A 17,996-nucleotide genomic window follows, 5' to 3' on the forward strand; every position below is an offset into this window, starting at 1 on the left:
CAGGAGTTCAACTTATGTACCCCAAGTTTTACTTCACTTAAACTACTTGCATACAAAAATGTCATACACCAGTACTGACATTGCTTGCGTTAGTCTGTATGAAATTTTAGTTTGTACTGACTTCGCTAGTGCTTTTTATGTAGCTTGTTGTAAAACTAGGCAACTATCTAGATAATTGGGGCAGCCCCTGGAACCACTGACCTGGATGACTTAATGTACCAAATCAGAACTGTTCCTTTCCTCCCTCCTCTGCTCTCAGCAATTTGTACAGGTGTTGCCACGGGGATGTTTACATTCTTCACAGCTTCCTGGGAGTGAGCTTTCACTAAAACTGTTAAATTCAGCACTTCAGGTATCCTTTACCTGTCCACACTTGTAGAGTCAAAGCACCTGCATTGTGATTTATAGAAAGTAGTGTCTGTTAAGGCTACTCCTTCCCCTTCCAATCCTGGAGAGTTCCTAGGATATAAAATGAAGTGTTCCAACCAACCTTCAGTCTCACTGCCAAAGGTGCATCAAGCTTGGATTGCACACACTCCTCAATGTTTTCCTCCCCCCCCTGCTTTTTTCCAGCTCTGGGTGCAAATTTTGTTTAGTCAAGTGCTCAGTCAGGGTTTTTAAAGAAAAAGAGCTGGCCAGCTGGCATAGGCTTTGGGAGTGCCTCTCAAACCATCTGCTGATGGGAGACTGGTCTGCTAAGTCTGGCCATCTAAGTTCCACATCTACCTGAGGATCTGGTCTCCAGGTCTCAGATTGACCTAGAAGACCTAGTTATGTACCTAAACTGATTGGCTGTCAGATCAGTTTCAGCAAAGCATGGAGCCAAGGCTGTAAAACCAGGATCCTGATTTGGCAACCAAGCCTGGATCTGGAAAACTCAGCTCTCCATTTAACAGCCACCTGGTGCTAGAGCTGCAAAAGCCAGACCTGGATCCACAACAATGCACAGATCCTGAGCTGTATTTTTTTTTTTAAAGGAAAAGGATCCAGCTTTGACAGCTGAGTACAAGCCTATAGCAGACAGCTATGGATCCAGAGCCAGAAACCAAGCCTGTATCTAGATCTGATAACATCTAGGGCATGAGTCTGGATTCAGATTTGACAGCCAAATATGAAGGACCAAATGAAATTAATAGGCAGGTTTAAAACTAACAAAAGGAAGTAGTTATTTACACTACACACAGTCAACCCATAGAACTTGTCACCAGGGGATGCTGTGAAGGCTAAAACTATGACAGGATTCAGAAAAGAACTAGATACATTCATAGAGGATAGGTCCATCAGTGGTGGCTATTAGTCAAGATGGTCAGGGATGCAACACCATGGTCAATGTTCCTAGTCTCTGTTTGCCAGAAGTTGGGGGTGGATAATGGGATGGATCACTTGCTGATTGCTTGTTCTGTTCATTCTCTCTAAAGAACCTGGCATTGGCCCCTGTCAGAAGACAGGATACTGGGCTAGATGGACCTTTGGTCTGACCCAGTATGGCCATTCTTATGACTGCCAAGCACAATTGGCAAGAAGAGGTCCAGTTGCTTCAGATCCAGCCAGTATGAGAATGACACCTTTGAGTACTGAGAGTCAGTTGACTAGTGGTTATGTACCACTAAGGCCCCACATCTACTCACATCACTGGGGGGGTCTAGTACTGCAATTCCAACACAATCATTGCAGAACTGCTTACCTTATTGATTCCATGCCCAACCTAGTGGTCAGAACAAACCAATCCAGCATGGAAGGCCCAGATCCTCAAAGGTATTTAAATACTTAAGTCCTCAAAACACTGGACAGGGGAAATGCATTACAAACTTCTGATCCAATCCAGGATTTTGCTTTAGAGAGGAGAAAACATTTGCTTTATTTGGCCATTTTCAGATGCACATACTCAATGTCCTGCTTGTCTGGGAGACGGTTTTTCCCCTTCTGATGCTCCATCTATCAGACCCTTCTGCTTTGAAGGCGAGAAGAGGGAGCCATCCTTAGACTCTTACTATCAGAAGTTTTAGAAGCAAATTTAGTCAGTTCTGGAATTGTCCATTCCCTTGGCTCTGGGTAGGATCTGTTGACTTTCTCTTAGGCTCCTGCCCCATTCCTAACAGCTCAGCTGTGTAGCAGAAATTTAGCCACCCTTGGCCAGAATACCTTTTTAGCCAGTCACATCCTCAGCAGGTGTATGTTCAGAAACCTGGTTTTGGGTGGCTGAATTTCTGCTAGACAACATAGCCATTAAGATTTGGTGAGGCTCCTGGCCAGTCCCTAGGACATGAAGATACTGTACTCCAGTCCTCACTTCTTGATCTCACAGATCCCAAGATTTCCATACTATGGAATCTCTCTAGACTCAAGAAACAGATTCCAGCATTGGGTCCAATTGTCCAAAAAGGACTGCTTATTGGCTTCAGCATTTCTTTGTAGCCAAGGAATGCAAAGGCAGAGAGAGACAGAGCTGGAATGCTTTCTCTTCAGGGAATTAAAAGGCACATTGCCAAGGTTCTGCAGAGAAGATACAGAGTGCCGTAGGCCCAAGTTAGATTTCGAGCAGTATACGAGATATCAGAGTAGGTCTCTTGGTACATCCTAGAACTGACATAATAGATACACTGACAGATCTGTGTGTCTTATCTATTAGAGGAGGAAATTTTGTTAGGACACTAGTTGCTGGAAGCCTGTGCTGTCTCATGGGTGTAATTTGTAAAATCGTGTGAAAAAAGGCCAAAAATGGCTGAGAACTTAACAAAAGGATGTTAACAGACCACAAATCCCAGTCAGGAGTCTGTTTGCTGGTTGTATTGATTTGTGGGGGCGGGCTGTATTGTGCCGGGAGAGTTGTGTGGATGGCAAAGGAGGGGGGAGTACAGTGAAGGGGCTATGTGGTTTTGGGGTTACGTGTGCTGGTTGTGTTGTTTTGCTGGTTGTGTTGATTTGTGTCTGGGGGTATTGTGCTCGGAGATTTGCATTGATCTGTATGTGTGACAGTTGGGTGCATGGGTGTGACAGTTGGGCTGGGTAAACCACCATCTAGGCAATCTCCCTCATACAACCACTGAAATTGGTGCATGCAAATTAGCTGTAGAGCAGGATGGTGACTGGCTATCACAGTGGTGTCTATGCATGGCATGGGTACATGGCTTACATAGCACAGATGTAAATCAAAGTCAAAATGGCCAAGAACTTAAAAAAACTGGAACCGGGAAACCCAGCAATAACTGAACCCCTGGTGATATTTTGAACAAAAAGAGCTCTCAGCCATGCTGGTAGCTTCTGCCATTGCTTCTCCCTGGTAAACATTTTAGGCTTCAGAGTGACACACAGCGTGATATTCCTGGAATATTATAGAGATTATTGGAATCTGAGCTACCGACCTCCCAGTTCTAACCCAGGAAGGAGACTGTTCAAGTCTGGTTCTGGAGTGGTTTCACCCTGGAGGACAAAAGTGTCTAGGATTCAGTAGTGCCATTGGTAGCTTCCACCCCTCAGCATGGGTAATAGAAATACCTAAGGGTTCCCATCCTTAGCTGTTCCAAGCCTCCCTTGGATCCAGTGGAGTACATGACTCCAAGGGAGCAGCTGGCCCAGCATTTCAGAAGCTCCCAGTAAACCTAACTTATTGGAATCACCTCAGGGTTGAGACATCCACCACCTACACTTCATAGATTCATAGAGAATCTACCCCATCCCTTGGAAAGCTGTTCAATGGTCAGTTACCCTCAGTGTAATTAACGGAAGGAACTGATGGAAGGTTGGGGCCAGCTCCCCCTTTCATACCCTCTGAACCCTCCGGGGGCGCAGGAAGGGGCGAGGGGCCCCAACAGACACTACTTTCCAGAAGGTTCTGGAAGCTCATGGCACAGACGCTTTGATCCCACAACTGTGGATATGCAGCAGCTCATCACGAAGGACTCCAGTAACAGGTAAGTAACCTCCCTTTCCTAATTCTGCCGCTTGAATATAGGAATTATTTTCATTCCTATTGCTTGTTGGCCTACTGCTTTCCAGCCTGAAAGCATACTGGAAATGCAGGAGACATAGCTAACAGAGCAAGACAAAGATGCCATATTTATTGTGATAACACAGTTTGATTTATGACCAATACACACACACCTCTCTCTCTCTCATTCTGCAGCTGCTGTATAGTTACCAGTCCTGAACATAGCTTTAGTCTATGGCTTGATTTTGCAGCTTGGGTTCGTAGCTTGTGGCGGTTCACTGGCCAGGAAAGCCAGGCACAAGGAAGGGCTGGGTCTGCCCTCCCATGTTGGCAGCAGAACGTTACCCTTTCATGCTGTGCTCACTGAGGCAGCACAAATTTGTCCAAGTGTGCTTGTCTATTGCTCTGAAGCTGTCTTGCCATTAAATCATGCCCCTTTCAATCCAGAAATCATGAAATTCCTAATAGTGACCTTGATCTCTATGCGCTCCTGGAAAAGATGGAAAAAAAAAATCTCTTCCCCTCCTCCCCGCTCTAGAAATTGCAGTCCACTGTCTTCCTCTCTGGCCTTGTCAGTACCAGCCTTTTTTCTTAAAATTTCCTGGCTCTCCCCATTGCTACGTTGAAAGCTATGCACCCTGGTCATCCTCCATCCTGAGAGAAATGGCAGTGGAAAGCACTCAGTGCACCACCCGCTTGTTTTCCTTGCTAAGGGCCTTTTCAGGGACACAAAATCCTTTTAAATACATTTATCATTCCCCCTTCTCTTCCCTTTGCTGTGTCCCATCACCATAAATGATGCAAAGCCGCCTCACCAGGTGACATTGAGAACTGTGATGAGAACTGGTGACCACTCCACCTTCTATTTTGATTTCCTTTTACTCAAATCATAATGACTCAGGGGAAATGGACCATTGTGATGTCTCCTTTCCAAGTACTGACTTCCTACAACATTGCTTAGCGTATAACAGTTGATAAAATGACAGCCCTAGGTGGCTGCAATGGAAATAAAGGAAGTGACTATTGCAGGAAAAAATATACACTCAAACACGGTTTGCAGGAGTACGCTACTGCACCTATGTAAGATAAGATGATTTAGGAACTTAGAAAACAGGTAACGCATCAAGTCAAAACAGATTCCACTGTCCTGTGTTTAATGCTAACAGCCAAAGAGTTACCATTAAGAGAGCACGGGATAGATAACAAAATACTGTTACAATCATCCAGGCTCCTAAAAGAGTCCACCTGCAAACCTAGGGTGACCAGATGTCCCTTTTTAAAGGGACAGCCTCATTTTTGGGGAACTTTTTCTTATATAGGCGCCTATTACCCCCCACCCCCGTCCCATTTTTTCACAGTTGCTATCTGGTAACTCTATGCAAACCTCCAAATTAAGGCTTGTACGTTTAGCCCCTCCCCCCTCACGTGCAATTCTGAGTTTAGATGGCTCAGCACAATTGAACATATTTCCTGAAACCCCCATGGACTTGGATTTTCAAGGGCTCAACATCCACAGTTGGCAACAGATTTTCCAAAGAGTTTGGTAACCCACAGCTTCCAGTGTGACACTTCAATCTCAGGACACATCAAATGAAAATGTGGCTTTAGAAAAAAAATTATTTTGGTGTCTACATGGGAGCGAAGTGGAGTCCTTTGGAAAATCTAACCCCATTTATGAGCACTGAACTCTTCTGAAAATTCTGGCCCTCCCCTGTATCTCTGTAGTATAGGATCCCATTCCAAACTCCATGCACCTCAGCTGCTGGCCCAAGTGGTACCCAAAGCAGCTCAACAGCAGACATATTTTAAAGGCCAAATAAAGATGTCGTTCATCTACCATGCTCTCCCTCTTTAATTATCCTGGACCGCAGAGCCAATGCTCGAAAATGTGTGCCGAGTTCTGTCTAATGAGCTTTCTGTTACATGGTTTTTCTGGAGAGTGAGGACTGCATGAAACACCCTCACAAAATATGCTCTTGTTTTAGTGACCCAGTGAACGATCGCAGCACAAACTCCATCAGCCAATGCCAGCTCAAATCTGTTTTGACATCCTCCAAAAGGGTGGTGAGGTGGAGCTTCGACACTTCATGAAAACAAAGAAAAGTAAAAAAAAAATCCTACTGACACCAGCCTGACCCTACCATCCCTAAATAGACATCAGAGCAGGGCTGGACCTGCCCTAAAGATTTTCAGTGTGCTCATGCTAAATTAGATACAGGGATTGACTTCACCCATAAATGCAGCTAGCTCTGAGGTGAAACATACATACCCCGTTTAACATGGCACCGCATTGATACCTTTAACAGACACAAGTAGCCACTGCTTCAGTTTGCTGTCTCCTCTGAAAGACCGCACTTCGGGGGCAGCACAGAGCCCCCTCTTGCCATGCTAGGATATTGATGCAGTGCTTATTAATGCCATCCAAACAAGTATGCCTTTTAGAATCAATCTGATCTTGTGCCAGATCCAGGCAAATACAAACTAAAGAGACACTGGAACAGAACATACCTAAGTTACTCATATGCTACTTTATCATTTAGGAGTTGACAAAGCTGCTGCTATAGGATCTGATCCGAAGCCTATTGAAATTAATGGGAGTCTTTCTATCAGCATAAGTGGGCTTTGGATCAGGCTATCAGGCGAGTTTTAGCTGCCACCGTCTTTTGCATGAGATGATGTTATATCTGATTCCAGGACGGATGCCATACATAAAACCCAACCATAAGTGGCAAATGTATACTCTTGTAACTCTAGAATTCAGTGGAGTTACTCCTCATTTACAACAATGTAAACTGGATCAGAATCAGGTCTCTGAAATTCTGTTCTTATTTAGACCTAAGCTACCCCAGTAAAGACTATGAAGTTGCACATGTGTAAATAAAAACAGTTTGGCCCTGGTCAGTTGCAGTGTATTTATACATGACATGGGGCACTGTGCTGACTGTCAATGCCATCCAAAAAGCATGTGCTCAACACAATACATCCTTGTTCATTACGTAGTCAGAGAGAAATGCCTGGGGAGCACTTGGAGACATTTCGTCAGCAGCGGCGGTATCAGGGCGTGGCACCAGTATCAGGGTGGGGAGGCATGTCACCCGTGGGTGTCACTTTTCAGCTAGATGGAAATCATGATTGCCAGCTGTAATTAAAAACGTTGCTTTCACATGCATTCTCAGGCTCTACATGCCGCTTAGCGCAGGAACAATCGGAAAACTACCTTGAGCATACTGGCTGCACTGTACCCACAACGAAGCAGTAGCATTCTCAGCCTGAGCACCTTTATGGGAACCGAAATATTGCCAGTGCCACACAGTGGTGCAGTATTTGGCTCTAGCGTTTACTCAGATTTTCTCAGGCCCTACCAGTGGTTAAAAATACCATCCAGACGCTATTTGGTGTCACATTAACAATGCTGCCAGGAGGTTGTGATCTCGGAAGAAATGTTTATCTGGCGGATACAAGGTAGTTTTCATTTTCCAGCTAAATCAAATTTTAAGGCAGATTAAATGGATCAGCACTTTCCGTGAGATTATTATAAATCTGTTTGGGGCCTGATCCAAAAAAGGCCTCACTGCACTTTGGATCAGTCCCTGGGTGCTTTACGCTTACAAAACGTCAAGGGCCTGGTTCTGATCTCATGTATTTTACAAAGGCAGGACTGCAGACTTTAATGGGAACACTCCTGATTTACATTGTAGTAAGAAAGCAGAATCAAGCCCCTTGAGACAACTCTTCCCATAACAAACCCTGTGAGAGCCCCTAATCTATATAGCTAGGGCAAGGGCCTGCTTCCTTCAATTCCTATTGATTTTCTGATGCAGGATTGGACTCAGAGTTAGTGTGCATATGACAAACTATGGGCCAATGAGAGTTGCACAGCTGTAACTGGTATCCTAATTTACCTCATTATGTAAAACTAGGCTCTCTCTAGTCTCAGAGTCAGTTTCCTGTATGTCTTTTAATGTGGGTAAAGATTTGTACAAACAAGCAGATTGTTACCCTATATTACAGACAGAGGCATGGACCAGTGGCCTCAGTGCAGAACTGGGAGCCAGGCACTCCTGAGTGCTAATATCTATGCCCTCTGCAGTCACGGGCATGTCCCATGCTGAGAAATTTTCAGGAGTGACCTCTGATGTTGATTGTCGTACCCAAAAACTCAGCCACCCCAAATCCATGGCCACTCTTGTATAGGGCTGCCAACTCTGACTGAAGCTATTCTGGGAGATTCCCCCCCCCCCATCCGCAACATGACAATGTCATGTTCTTAAAAAATCCTATCTCCCGGGTTGCTTTCAATAGTCACCGGGAGACTGATACTAATTCCAGGAGACTCCAGGCCAATCCTGGAGGGTTGACAACCCTACTCTTGTACACTTTTAGCCTTATCCTCTCTGCCTCACTTTCTAGATCTGTAAAATGGGAGAAAGGACTTGACTGACTCGAAGGGATATTGTGAGAGTCAATGAATTAGCTGATTAATATTTGTACAGTGCCTTAAAACTGGCAGAGGTCCAGCGAAGTCCATGGGTCTATGTCAATTTGCATCCACTTAGGGTCTGGCCCAGTGTTGTTGGAGGTTTGCGCTCATGCACGCTTACGTACAGGGGCTACTTTGTTTATTGGCAGGTGAAAGCTTCGCCATTCTCAAGGACCAAATATTCAAGCTTTCTGTGGGTGGAGTGTGAAAGGGAAAGTGAAATTGATTCCCAGCCCAGGGCCGGTCACAGTCTAGCCCTCTCCTGCAGGTGCCTTTTCCGGCTATGAGCAACCCCTGATGCCAGTCATACCAAGTAAACACAGATCCCCTCCCCAGGCCTACCACTAACTTGCCCCCAGTGAGGCCTTCCGGGCACTTATGGCTACACACAGATGCCTGTGCACCCCCTTCAGCGAGCAGGGCCCCTTGTACAGACCCTGCACAGCCCTTAAAAGAGGCAGGGGGCCCCTCCCACCCAGGTTAATTTTATCCATGTAAGGTTTAGCATATGGACTTTGATTGCCTTCATGCAGTGCCTCTATCTCCTGTTGACTCACAAGAGGCACTCAGTTCCTGGTAGGATCAGGCCCTTTCTTACTGGGTGAAGGCAGCAGAGGACAATGAAATTCCCACCCACCATTATGGGCATTTATTTATTCAGGCACTGGCCACATCTTGGTTTTGCAGGGAGGTCTATAATGTGAAGGAGTCAGGCTTTGCAAACAGTACTGGAGTGGCTTGCAGTGGAGAGGCTCGGGCTTTTGTTAACATGGGCGGAGGGCAGGGCATCAGTGATTATTTTTAAACCACAAAGATCATGAGCAAGCTTGAGTCAACAGCTTACCATAGAAACATCCTTCTAGTGTGTAAACAAGGAAGGCCACATCTTGCCACTCTGGTACCATACACCTCCAGCAGCACTATTAGGCTAGACTGCAGTGTTGGGTATGCAGCCTGAGTGAGGGACAGGGCCTAAGATGCACCAACCAAGAGTGGCCCCAGGAGGTACAATTCCCTCCTCCCTGATATAGGAAGATACTAATCTACTGACCTATCCTGGCAGTGAATTATGACATTCCCTACACCAGCTCAGCTGTGCTAGCTGCTACATTGGGGACAGAACCAGGGCTCCGCCATTTCTCTGCCCACCTGTGCCAGAGGGAACAGACAGACATACTTGGTCCAGCATGCCCACGGTTGGGTGTGGCGAGGTTTTGAACCCCAACACTGCCTCCTCTCTCTGGTCTCATTTCCCTTTTGTGGGCACGTACTCCCAAGACCTAGTCTCGTCCATTGAGATCAATGGGACTATTGACCTAGGCAGGTGCTACTTGTAGCAAGTAAGGGTGGCAGCCTTGGGCCCAGAAGTTTCAAGCACATGCAGTCCCTTACCCTGCAGAGGTATGGGGTGGGAGGGCTTTATTTTTTAAATGTACACTATTTTATGGATGAGGAGATCACATTAAGTTAAAAAAGGTGTGCCAGTGTCTGGGTGGTCAGTTCAAATTCAGTCCAGGTGAGTTCAGGCCAGATTTACAAAGGTATTTAGGTGCCTAAAGATGCAGAAAAAAGTGTCTAGTGGGATTTACCAAGGGGCCTAGACAGATCAGGAGCTTAACTCCCATTGGCCTTCAATTTGAGGCACCTAACTCGTTTTCTAAAGACCTTTGTAAATCCGGACCTGTGACCAAAAAGTTCTCGCCCTCTAATGGCTGTTTGGTGGTGCTGCGTGAAATCACACAGGGGTCTAAACTCATTCTTAACAATCAGATCAACAAAGCCAAAACAAAAACCATTGGACACAGGCCCAGCACTGAAAGGGACATGGAAACGAAAGTACCTCACCCCCCGCCCCCAATGTGGTTAGGACACAGGAAAGTGGATGAGTAGAGCGGATTGGCATTTTTTTGACTGAAAACTTTCCCTGCCCAAAAAAAAGGGTTTTGATAAAAACAATTTTCATTTTAGACAAAGTATTTTTATCGGAAATTTTCATTTCAGTTCAGTTTTTGAACAGCAGAATTTTTTCGCCCACTGTGCTCCAAAGTCTGCCTCCTGTCAGTTACACTGGAGTAAATCCATCTAAACCGATGGATCAACACTGGTGTCAGAGACAGGCCCCAGAGCTGTATTTTGGGGCCCAATCCTATGAAGTGCTCAGCACTTCTAACTCCTCTTGATTCAGGTGGGAGCTGAGGGTGCTTAGCACCAGGCCAGAGTGACCCCTGTAACTGGGCACATGAGTGCCTCCTCCGAGCCTGGGTTGTCTCTTCATTGGCCTGCTTTCATTTCCCTTCTTGGGCTCCTTAAAAATGCCACACAGAACACGGGTTTATCATCATAAACTGTTCCAATCAAAATAAAGTCCAAATTTCATCCTTCCCCACCCTACCTTGCAGGAAACATCTTCTACTGCCCTGCAGTAGCTCAGTCTCTCCCACAACCTCCCAGTCTTCTCCCGCTTTGTCTCTAGGCTGAGAGGTCAGTGGCTCTCCTTCCCCTGCTGATGTCTCTCTCTTTATAAGGCCCAGATGCCTTCTCCCTTAAGCCCAATTGGGCAGTGGGTCATCAGTCACAGCGGTGCACTGGATCCCACTCTCTCTTGAAGGGGCCAGTCACCCTGTAGCAGGCCCATAACACTTTGGCAGTGATCTGGAAGCAAAGAGATTGAGCCTTTGAACAGTTGCAAAATGTCTTCAGACATCTGATCCCAGCTGCCACTCCCACAGCAGGTGCCTCAGGCAGGTGCAGTGCATTTTGCATAGGCATGGTTTTCTCTCCGACTGTGGCAAACGGTATGAATTAGTAAAATCAAAATAAAACATTAAAACCCTGCAGGTACTTCCTGAAATCAGGCTGCAGGACCTCGTAACAATGAAGTTCTTTTCTACCAGCCAAAGAGTCTCCGTAGCTCCCCCTGGACAGTTCCTGAAGCAATTATGTTAATGACTATGAATGAGCCTCAAAACCAATCTCAAGTGGAAATGAGTTAGGCGGCAAATGAAATGAACAATTCATACTCCAGACTCTCTGGATCCAGCAATATTTCCAGTAACCCAAAGGCCTTGCTTTAGAGAATGCCTCACACAACCATCTGTGCTTGGCAGGATTCTGTTTACACTCTACTGGGTTTGGTGTCTCATCAACATGCCTTCATAAATAGAGCAAACAATGGCTGAATATGGCAGGGAAAGAGTCAATTACCATGATCCAAGTTCTTTTAGGGGCAGAGTTAATCAAGCATTCAGCGTTTTGTCATTCGTGTCTTTCTTTCCTGGGAAAATCCTATTAGGATAAAATCACTTAATAGGGCACTTCAAAGAGCTGATGGGAAAACATTCTTTGCTCAGCTATAAATGCCATTCAGCCAAACACTGGATTCATTTAAGACTTTTGCTGGAGCATGAGAGTTTCATTAAGGGTGTTCGCATTTCCTACGTTAAAAAAACAAAAACAAAAGCTCATTAGCCACAAGAATGGAAAATGTTGGAGATTTTCAATCTTGCTGAATAGATTTTAAGAGCCAGAATATTCATGGTTTGGCCCCTTGTGCAGCCATTTATACCTGTGCAAAGTAGATGCCTGACACTGCCCATCTGATCTGGTCGTATTTTCCCCCTTTTTCGTACAGGCACGAGGGATGAAAAGACGCAGGGGAATGGGCAAACTGGACCAGAACTATATTCTGCCAAGTACAGTCTGTTTCAGCCAGCCTCCTGCTGTTACTAGAGAGAGGTATGAATCCTGTAAGCTGCTGAGCATGGAAACAGAGCTTTTTACAGGTTCAAGTCCTTAAGTAAATGAATGCAAAAAAAAAAAAAAGTGCCTTTTCTGCACTCTGCTTTGGAGATGAGGGCCCAATCCTGCAGTCCTCACTCAAGAGAGACTCCCACTGTGAAAAGCAGAAGAGGACGTGAGGATCCGTTAGTGTTCATATTCAGTGCAGGCAGGATTTAGCCTGGGGACACTCCAAGTTATCCAGTTGTTACATATTAATGACATCTTGTATTCAGGCAAAAATCAGCCTTAAAGTCCTTAAATGTACAGACACGTATGTACATAGCAAGCTTAAAAATAGTCATTGCTACAGTTCAGATGGGACCCAAGACAAAGGGTGTGATTCTTCTCTCTGCCTTCCATCCAATATCATCACCCCTAAAACACTAGGGACCAGATTATCTCTCTGCTTATCCTGGTGTCGGTCCATTGGCTTAAACGGAGTTACACTGATTTACACCAGCTGAGGATATGGCCTTCAATTCTGGCCCGGGAGAGTGTTACCCCCACTTTGCACAGAGGCAAATGACTCCACAAGGTACAAAGCAGTAGAGACTCCAGCCTGCATGGCCAGGTCTAAAATAGAGACCTCTGCCAGCATAACTAGGTCAGTCAGGGGTGTGATTAGTGACTGGCAGAGCTGTGCCAGCCAAAGCCCCCAATGTAGATGCAGTTATAGCTATCAGGTTTCCCTCAGGGGGGCTGGAATAAGCTAGGCTGGCAAAAGCACTAGTTTTGCTGGTATAGTTGCATCCAGAGTGGGCTCATTTTACCAGTATATTATAATGGTATAGCGAGATCTGCAAAGCAATTCTAGCATAGACCTGGCTTCTCTCTTTTCCAGAGAGGGGCTGAACCAAAAGCCCAGCCCCAAACCAACTGAATCTCAGGGTGTCTGGAACCTTCACGTGAATTTTACAGCCCTAAGCCTCTCTCCCCCTTTTAAAGCCCCTCTGCCTTATGTTTCAAATCTGGATCTAAGTCAATTTCGAATGGTAGTCCAGCATTCCTGGGACTCCTGTCCACGCTGCCCAGTGAGATGTTTGGGAGCCTGTCACATGTTTCTGGAAGGGAATGAAACTGGACTTTAGAGGAAATAAGTTCAGGCATGTTTTACAGCTAGACTCTGCTGTGAGTCCAACACCGTCTCACTGATGAGCAGCAGGTGACTCATGGACACCGTGGTGCAAGAGACACTGCCTTCAATGATCAAGAGACACTGCCTTCCATAACCTGATCAGCTTGAGACTAAATACTCGTTAGAGTAACGAACACAGAGTGTAAAGAAAAACATTTGTCAAAGAAGTAATATGATTGTTCTTTATATAACATTGGTGCCAACACCAAGCATCCAAAAAAATCATGGCTCAGTCCCCCCAGAATCATGAGTTAAGTTTAAAAATCATGAGCTCTTAAACAACACATTTACAGGTTTGGAGGTTTTTGGCCTTCTGAGCTTTCAGGGGTCATATTTTCAAATGTTTCTCCCAAGACAGGAAGGCTGGAAACTTTCTTTTTTAAAATGAAAAAAGAAAGAAATTCTCATATAACCATTGGACTCCCGGGGCACCAGTTAGTAAGAAGCTCATGATAAAAAAAAAAATCATAAGAGGTGGCTACACGCAGACAGCTACATCCCTGCCCCTCTGAGTAGACAGTCTGTATGTAACTCAGCAAAGTAACCACCAGTGACAGTGGGAAAGGGGGCTGTAAAGATATGGAGAACCTCAGGGAGAGCTCATGGGATAAGCAGCTCAGAGCTGTGTCTGTCGCTTCTGAGAGTCATTCAAATCCCATAGATGTGGGGGTCTGGCTAGGACCCCTTTAATTACAAGGGATGTGGTGGATTCTCCATCTCGGAGTCTTCAAACCAAAACAGGAAGATATGCTTAGATCAAGATATGGTAGTGGGATCAACAGAGGGGAATGTAGGTGAAATTTAATGGGGCCTGTGATATACAGGAAGTCAGACAAGATAATCTACTGGTCCCTTCTGGCCTTGAACTATGGAGCTCTTAAAAGATTAGTGCAGAAATCACTGGGGGGGAATTTCTGGCCTGTGTCATGCAGGAGATCAGACTAGATGATCATAAACTTTTCTGCTCTTAAAATTCATCTCTCTCTATAGACAGCATCCACAGAGAAAGCTGGGAGAGAGGTGACAGTAAGATCCTAGAAGACACCAAAACATTTTTACAAGCAGCAACTAATAACTACAGCTATAAACCCCTTCACCTCTCGGCCACCTCTGGTGGGGAGCACAGCAGTTGTTTAGCAGCACACAGTAATTCAATGAGCCAGAAAGAAGAGGACACTTCAGCCCATGGTTAAACGCAGCATTGAACTCAAGTTTGGGGAGCACTTTGATCCTGGGCACTTTGGAAAATCTGCCCTCAGTTGTGGGGGCTGAGGCCCAGAGCCTCAAAAGGTATTTAGGCAACAAATTCCCATTGATTTCAAGGGGAGCCTAAAATACCTTTGAGGATCTGGGCCCCAGTTCCATTAAAAATCTGACCCCGAGCCCTATGTAAGCAGCTAAGATCTGAAAAGCATTGTCAAAATCAGCACATTCTTCTCTTTGCCTCTCCTGTGTGCTAACAGTTCTGCTGGGTTACTGGGCCTCTTAAACAGGGCCGCCCAGAGGATTCCGGGGGCCTGGGGTCTTCGGCGGCGGGGGGCCCTTCCGTTCCTGGATCCGCCGCCGAAGTGCCCCGAAGACCCACAGCGGGAGCCCCCCGCCGCCGAATTACCGCCGAAGTGCAGCCCGGTCTCCGGCGGTAATTCGGCGGTGGGGGAGGGTCCCCACCGCGGGTCTTCGGGGCACTTCGGCGGCGGGTCCCGGAACGGAAGGGGCCCCCCGCCGAAGACCGGGCTGCGCTTCGGCGGCGGGTCCCGCTTCCCCCCCCGCCCCGGCCCCAGCCTCTTACCCCCGGCTCCCTCCTCACCCGGAGTCTCAGCGCCTCGCCCAACAGCTGCAGCGTGTGGCCGGCAGGGCCTGAGCTCCGTCCCGCTCAGAGCCGCGTGGTGAGGGGGCGGGGCTGCGAGCTCCACGCCGAGTGGAGGGAGCTGAACTCAGCCCGGAGCTTGCAGCCCCGCCCCTCACCACGCGGCTCGGAGCGGGGCGGGGCTCAGGGGCTCCGCCGGAGACACGGCGCTTGATGCGCTGAGGCTCCAGGAGAGGGGCGGAGGCGGGAGCCTCCGCTGTTCTCTTGGGGGCCCCTGCAGAGCCCGGGGTCCGGGGCAAATTGCCCCCTTTGTCCCCCCCTCTGGGCGGCCCTGCTCTTAAAGAAAAGTCCTTCCTGGGTTATTCTTCTATGATGGCAAGAAGGCTTTGGGACCTATGGTTGGGGATCCTTGCAGCCTGTTCTGTGGTTAGCCAGACAGCAGGTCTTCTCTCCTTATGAGCTGATCTGCGAAGATGCTGGGCAGCTCCACTGTCCACTGGAGTCAGCAGGAGCTGAGGGTGCTCCACACCTCTGACAATGAGGCCTGGCTAGATTTTCATTATATCAATAGGAAAACAAAGACCACAGCTGCTACTGTAATAGTCAGTTCCCTAAGGGTTTCTGAGTCTCAATGTTCCCCATGCATATGCCACTGCTGCTGAATCTTCTGCACCCAGAAGTATCCAGTGGTAGCATGTAGCATCCAGGGGTACCAAGGAGAGAATTAGCATCCCATAGAATGCATGCCCCTGCCTCTCCCCACCAGCACAATCTCCCTGCTCTGTTTGGCAGGGCGAGAGCTGGGCATAACAAGGGAACCGTTTTCCTTGGGGCCCCAGGCCAGGGGTAAATTCCACAGCTGCAAAATCAGAACGAGTGGTTCCCAAAATATGATTTGTGAGGTCATTAGCCACAATGTAGCTGTGTCATAGAGAGTAGAGACGCTCGCACAGATGAAGGGGAATCATTGCTCCAATACCTTCTAATGAAATAGCTGCCATTTGGTTTAATACAGAACCATAAGAAGTGCCAGACTGCATTAGACCCAGGGTCCATCCAGTAACCTGTCTCTGATAGCAGCCAGCATCATATTCTTCAGAACCAGGTATAATCTCCACAGCTGACAATTATGGAATAGCTTACCCAGAGGGAAAGCCTCTTTCTAGCTACATTAGTGACTGACGGGTTTATGTATGCCCTTAAGCAGGAAGTCTCATGCTTGTTTGAATCCTGCATTCTGGGCCTCAGTGCAATTTTTGTGGCAATGAGTTCCACAGATTAACTGTGCATTTTGTACAGAAGTCCTGTCTTTCATCTGCTACACTGATATACCCACTTTAAATTTCACCAAGGACAATTATTCCAGTCGCTTTATTTTTGTACCTTTTTAAAATTTATTTATTAATTAAAGAGAGATATTTAGTTAAATACTTTTTGGTAGCTGTTCTTTATCTACAGCAGGAGTAGGCAACCTATGGTACGGGTGCCAAAGGCAGCACACAAGCCGGTTTTCAGTGGCACTCACACTGCCTGGGTCCTGACCACGGGTCTGGGGGGCTCTGCATTTTAATTTAATTTTAAATGAAGCTTCTTAAACATTTAAAAAACCTTATTTACTTTATAATATATAACTAAACTATTGTTGTATGTAGACTTATAGAGAGAGACCTTCTAAAAATGTTAAAATGTATGACTGGCACATGAAATCTTAAATTAGAGTGAATAAATGAAGACTTGGCACAGCACTTTTGAAAGGTTGCCAACCCCTGATCTACAGTGATATAGCAGCATCAGCCACCTTCCAAGCACCCCTTTATGGACAGCAGTAACTCTGTAGTGCCTTACCTCAGTGTCCCTTCTTTTAGATCTCCTCAGCCTTCACACTGTACAAACACCCCTCCCTAGAGTTGGTGTTATTAATATAAACAGAACTCAATGTCCAAAATAAAGTCCATAGACTAACTCCATTTTCTGCTTTTAGCAGGCCACTTCCTGCCCTACCTGGCTAGAATCTTGTTTCTCCTGGTGTCTCAACCCCTTTTATAACCTTCTAACTCTCTAGTGCGGCCTCCTCCTTTATAAGGCCCAGTTGAGCAGCAGGTAATCAATCACAGGTGCATCTTCTTAAAGGAGCTAGCCACTGTGCTAAGTGTTAGTAATTGCAAATGGCATACAGATGATAAACTGTGCCACTCTTAGCTATGAAATGGTTATGCTCTTGCTCTCTGTGTAACAGACCTTGCAGTTTCTAAATCCACTCCTTGCATGCAGGGTTGGCAGCCATTTTGTTTTCACAGCTCAATATTGTCAGAGGAGACACACTGTGTTCTCTAAGTTATGGTGGAGACTTTAGTGTTGTTCTTTCTCTTGGTGGCTGCTGTTCTCCATCTAAAGTAAAGGCCATTCTGGCTGAAAAGCCTCTCTCTGAATTATGTGGCTGGTAAAATGCAAGGTACATTTATAGCCGTTGCTTTCAAAATTAATTAAAATACATTAATTGAAAAATCAGAGTCGGGTAGGTTAATAAGAGCTAGTGATGAGACAGCAAATGTGAAAAATCGGGACAGGGAGTGTGTGTGTGTGTGGGTGTAATAGGAGCCTATATAAGAAAAAAAAATTGGGACAGCCCCTATAAAATCAGGACATTTGGTCACCCTAATAAGAGCATGCCAGACAGCCAGGTTTGTTCACTAAACTGCCATGGGTAAGCTTTAGTCACTGCAACATTAAAGCTAGAATCAATCTAAAACCCTTCATTTAAATAGCCCCTGAACTTTGGAAAGTTCACCACCAGATCACAGCTTTTCAGGGCCTATCTCTGTGCCATAGATGATAACATCTTTCAGCTGATTTCATGCTCCCTGGA

Source organism: Mauremys mutica, chromosome 4 (genome assembly GCF_020497125.1).
Source record: "Mauremys mutica isolate MM-2020 ecotype Southern chromosome 4, ASM2049712v1, whole genome shotgun sequence".
In the NCBI taxonomy this organism is placed as follows: Eukaryota; Metazoa; Chordata; order Testudines; family Geoemydidae; genus Mauremys; species Mauremys mutica.